The 5,897-nt window shown below is 43.0% G+C and overlaps 1 pseudogene across 1 annotated transcript; it reads right to left on the reverse strand.

Moving 5' to 3' along the window:
- Window positions 1-4,825: 4,825 nt before the first annotated feature.
- On the reverse strand, window positions 4,826-5,585 carry LOC100279162 (uncharacterized; annotated as a pseudogene). The gene has a single exon (NR_157225.1). The product of NR_157225.1 is annotated as an uncharacterized protein (transcript).
- Between the last annotated feature and the right edge of the window lie 312 nt (window positions 5,586-5,897).

The raw sequence follows: 5,897 nt of genomic DNA on the forward strand, positions 1-5,897 counted from the left end.
GATACCTCTGCAACTGCTCTACTGCATGCTGCAAGCTCTTCAGCTTCTACTGCTTCTGAACTCATTTCTTACTTAGATTGTGACACTGTCAACCAATTAACTGATGATTTCAATATCTTGCACAGGTGGCATCAGCACAAACTCACTTATCCAGTACTGTCAATTATGGCTAAAGATATTTTAACTGTTCCTGTGTCTACCATCTCTTCAGAATCCACTTTTAGTTTAACTGGCAGGATCATCGACGAGCGGAGGAGGAGATTGAAGTCTGATGTGGTTGAGATGTTGACATGCATTAAAGATTGGGAGGATGCTGAAGCAAGGATGCAACACATGGTGGATGACAAAGAGCTTGAAGAAACATTTGAAGATCTTTATCTTGATTAGTCTTACTCTCTTTGTGACCATTTCTGTAATGGGACTGTAATATTATGCACCTGGACACTGGACTGGACTGGACTGTAAACATTTGAAAAACATTTTAATGAGCTGGGCTGTACTCTTTTTTCCTGTCTAGGGTTTCTCACAAGGGTGGGTTTTACCTATACAGATTTTTAACGAGGCAGCCATTGCACTACAGCTCATAAAATTGTTGTTTGATTAGTCTCTTACTCTCTTTGTGAATGCTGTTTGAATGCTGTTTGAATCTGTTATTAACTATGAAATCTGTTATTCACTTATGCTGTTTGAATGCTGCTGCTGGTATTTCTACACGTAGTGCCCGTGCTGGCACTAGCACTGGCGTGCTGGCGTGCCTGTTGGCACGGCACGACACGGTTAAGCACTGGTAGTGTCGTGCCTGGGCCGAGGGCCTAGCACGCTGGCACTAACAGGCACGGCACGGATCTTCTACCGTGCCTAGTCGTGCCGTGCCCTGTCGTGCCGTGTCTGGCCGTGCTAGTGCCAGTGCCGTGCCGTGCGACCCGGTTGGCCATCTATAGTTCTACACGCGCTTGCGAGTTGCAACCCCAACTGCGCAGGGGATATCATGGCTGGCTAGCCGATTGACCAGATTTTTACGCCTCAGATAGTCGGATCGGTTATTTGGTGTATACTATCCATGCAAGCTACCAGGACAGCTGGAGTGGATGCCGTTTGCCTGGGCTTCATTAATGTCGTTCCAATTTTGGCAACTGTAGCTGTAGCTCGAGGTCCCGTGTGGGAGATTTCGTCAGCACTCCCTAGTGTTGCGAATATGGGCCGGGAATATGCGCCGGGCTTTTCGGGTCAGCACGAACACGGTCCGAAAATATAAGTCCAAAGTACGGCCTGGCACGAAATAATTTGGGTCGGGCCTCAATTTCCGGCCCGTCGGACCAGCACGACCCATATAGATGGGCTGGGCTTGGGCCGGCACGGCCCAATTAAGTCCAATCTATTTAATTTCTTTAATTTAGTAAGATATCGACTTTATATTGTTGTTATATTTGGAGTTTATGTGATCAAATAATGTTAGAATTGTTTAATATCTTTAATTTAGTAAGATATGAACTTTATATGGTTGTAATATTTTGATTTTATGTGGTCAAATATACGGGTCGGGTTTAGACCGGCACGGCCCAAAGAAGGCACGACGTGGTTTAGAGTCGGACTGGGTCACTGTTTTTACACTTCGGACTGGCACGATACGACCCAAAAATCTTTTAGTCTTTGTTGGTCCAAATCCGTTTAGTATGAAGCATGATGGACTTGACCGGGCTGGCCGGATACGGTCCAATTCCCACCACTAGCACTCCCTCTGTCCCGGAAAAGTTGTCGTCCTAGAACCTGCCGTTTGCCTCATAAAGTTTGCAGTGTGGGTCTAAAAAAATCCTGGCAGCAGATTCTAGACACAAAAAAGGTGTAATAAAGCAGTGGCTAATGTTTTATGCACATGAATCATTGTATTTAATAGGAGTATTGTTGTATTCTCTCACTTAACTTGTTTTCTCACATATAATGTTAGAACGACAAGCTTTATGGGACTGAGGGAGTAGTAAATAGGTTTGACGAAACACCACTCATGTTTCCATGACTCGCTTGGCTTATTTTCGTTCGTGAGTCGTCTTAGCTCGTTTCGATTTTATAGTGAACCGAGCCAGTATTATAGCTCGGTTATCTAATGAGTTAGCTTGTGAGCTAACTCGTGAGGCAGACGAGCCAAGCCAAGCACAACATAAGTTTATCTAGTCATCGGTGCTGGCTCATCGTCTTAGTCTTGCCCTCTTAAGGTTGTAATCTATGATATGGACATGTGTGGATGTGCCATATGATTAAATATTTGCATTATTATATGGCTACGCGTTTGCATTGCATTTTCAATATTTGATTGTTGGTTGTAGCTTTGTGAACTTGTGGTTGCTATCAACAGACGTCATTAGTGTCGTTCAATGAAATGTTAGATATTGTGGAACTGGTGATGGATTTCTCTACAATAATGCTAGTTGCTACCTTGCTATAATAAGGATGGGTAAATCTATAACTTTAATGCATATTTTGTTGATATTGAAAGTTAGAATCTAAGACGTACGACATTAATGTTATAATGTTTTTGAATTTTTAGTGTTAAACACTGTTTCCTATTATATATATTTGTTTATATTGATCTTCATGTCTAATTAGTATGACTCGCGAGCTTATCGTCAGATATTTAGCTCGTTGTTGTAACGACCTAAGCTATATCGAGCGAAGTTCGGTCTGTTTCATTCCTATGTCTCATCCAAACCGCCAGACGGACGCCCACATTTTGAATTGGATGGTTACCTGTTTTTCATCTCCAGTGTCTCGTCCAAACTGCCAGACCGGCACCAATGTTTCGAGGTTTGTAGCATGCATCTAGGAGCCGCCTGGCCCGGGCAGTGTTGCCAGACGGGCAGGGTTGTTTTGGAAAAGGAAAATCCCCAATCCAAACGTCTAAGGATGTGTTTGGTTGTGGAACAGCTAAGACAGAGACATTTCCTGATATTCTCTCTCGCCTCTCTAAATTTGAGGGACAACAGGGGACAACAATAGAATAGTCCTGTCCCAACCCTTAACCTAAAATCAAACAACCTAATTTGAAGGATCGTCCCGTCCCATCCCATCTTATCCTGTCATTGCAACCAAAGGTACCCTAAAAATATCCTCGCTGAATGGACGTGACTATCCAAGCGCCCTTGTATCGCGGCCCCACCTTTGGTGTTTGGATAAGAGCATGAGCAGCGACGACTTGGGCACGAGGAACACACCTGGCCGATTAAAGATTAAAGAACGACGAATACGATGTGGCTGCTTTTTGTAAAACTTTAGCTTCAACAAAAATAGCTTTAAGGCTGTCTTCCATAGATTATGTAAAATAAAATACAACACGTGGCAATATAGATGACATTATTTGATATAGTTTACGGAGTAAAGTTTGAAATAAGAGATGATAGTGATCTGCTGAAGCTGACCCAAGTTTAAAGAAACAAAAGCAGCTTTAGAAACGCGTTTGATAAACAGCTGTAGAAATGGTGTTTTCTAAGTTTTTTCCTGTGAAAATAAAATGATATATCTATAAAATTCATTTACGATTCCTCTAAAATCCCTACATCACAAAAGAGGCATTAATCCTTTTTCCCTCTTTTTCTTTTCTTTACTTGTTTTCCTATCTTTCTTCATTCTTTTCTTACTCCTATCTTATCACTCATCTGAAGGCACTGTTATGCTATCTTCGGTAGCCTCTCTATCCTATTCCATATTTTACCTTATATTTTAAACTCCACTGGATACTATATAAACAGTGACATTTACAGTATGAATACGAAGCAGTGTTTTTCACGTCTGTACGGGCTACTGTACGGACTGCTGGAGATAGACAGCCGATCGTATATATAGTTGTGTAAAATACTGCTTTGTAGTGTATAGACTCGAAAACACGGAGCTTGGTGCGTTCAAATGTGAGGCATTTGGCAGCAAGAGCCGGGAAACGGCTCTAGCAGCAGAGGAGTTGGGTCTGTGAATCCATACCAAACGGAGCCGACCTTCTTGTACGGGATTATATTATGCGATGAGGAGACCTTTTGAAAAAATATTCAGGAGAAGTGGGAGAGGTGTTTTAAATATATATCCTGACGTCCATGTTTATGCCTTGATTGAATTGCACGTCCCTTCCTCTGTATCCTTTCGGGTAGTTGAGATGGAATGGAACCGGTGACGCGCGCCTACACGTCTTGAATTATTCAAATTTAGCCGTTTCAATCTGGTGTTGCTGACTTGCTGATGCAAGGCAGCTCTACCCTAAACCCCGTGTCTTCTTCCACCCAGTGCGCAGGGTATACGAAAATACGATACAAATATTGCCGCCGATGCAACAAGCCATGCCATTGACATACATACACACAAGCGCGCACGCGTACTATGGTTGTTTGGTCTAAGAAAGGGTTTGGAACGGATTGAGTGATAAGGGCTAGTTTAGGAACCCTAATTTTTCAAAAAAAAATTAATTCATTTTCCTATAGGAAAATATAAATTCTTTGGAAAATTGAGGTTCTCAAACTAGCCCTAAATGAATTAATTTCTCCCCTTCAATTTCCTTCTAATCAAATAAACTCTATATGTAGAGAGATGGACCAGTCCGGCCGTATCCATGTTTGTATACGCGGATTAATTATTGGGTGACACATATAAAAGCTAATCGTCATGCCGTCCATGGACCATCCCTTTTAATTTTGAAACGGACCCATCATTTTCCTTTTCAAAACGAGGACATTTCTTTCTCTTTTTTTGGCGGGGGGAGGGGGTGGCGGCGGCGTTTGTGTAAGCAAATGGGAGTCGGCGTCCACATAAGAAAGCTATATAGGTATCACTGCTGGCTTGTCTGATGGAGTGAACGATGATAAGTTCACCATGTAGCTTGCTATAAGCATCTCCAACACTGATTTGTCTTAGACCTTGTTCGTTTACATCAGATTACACCTAAAATCGTTCCAGCTAATCAAAGTTTATATAAATTAGAGAAACAATCCGGCTAGAAATAGTTTCGACCCTCCAATCTGATACAAACGAACAAGGACTCAGTGTCCTAAACTAAGGGTCTATTTCGCAGAGCTCCAGCTCCTCATAAAAAGGCTCCATCTCCGGCTCCTCTACGGAAGTAACTTCTTTATAGGACAAACTGTTTAGCAAAACAACTCCTTCCCCTTTAGACATTTCCACGATCACCTTATGCACGTATCCCGCGACGCGCCTGCAATGAGCCATGACCGCCGCCCTGTCCCAGGCCTCCGCGTTCCTTGACAGCGCCTTTGCGACAACATCACCTTCATGCAGCACGGCTACGCGCGGGAGCTAGAATGCGCGTCTTCTTAATGGCCACACTCCTACTGCCTCCCTCACGTACAAGGCCAGTCTTGTGCACCATCGGGATGGAGCTGCCTATGTCCGTGGCTTCTTGCTACCCTTCTCCACGCCGCCCCCGTTGCTGTCGGCGTCGAGATGTGACCCGCCGCTGCCGCCGAGATCTTCACGAAGCACAGCCCCCATCCGCATGTAGCTGTCAGTGGCAAAAAGCACGAGAGCGATGCGGAGCCGTTGGGAGCCGGTTTTCCTTAGCTCCGGCTCTCAACACTCAAAACAGCTCTAGAGCCGATTTTCACATCGCCTTTGGAGAGCTCTGCCAAACGGCACTAAATTATATAGCTCAAGCTAAAAAAAACTGCACCAACAGTATCCTGTTTTATAAAAAAAATTGTCAAAAATATAGGTCACCTATTAGACTGCCATAAATATACTTTAGACATACAGAGTAGATTAACAGATTTCAATTAATCACTTAATTTAGGGTTTATTATTAGAGCTTAATTTTTGGTTGATGCCATAAATTTTATAAAATGTATCTATTTTAATTTTTAGGGAACTTTTATTAGACACGTTCTCACGCGGTGTATAAGCGGTTCAAG

This window comes from Zea mays, chromosome 1, assembly GCF_902167145.1.
Source record: "Zea mays cultivar B73 chromosome 1, Zm-B73-REFERENCE-NAM-5.0, whole genome shotgun sequence".
In the NCBI taxonomy this organism is placed as follows: Eukaryota; Viridiplantae; Streptophyta; class Magnoliopsida; order Poales; family Poaceae; genus Zea; species Zea mays.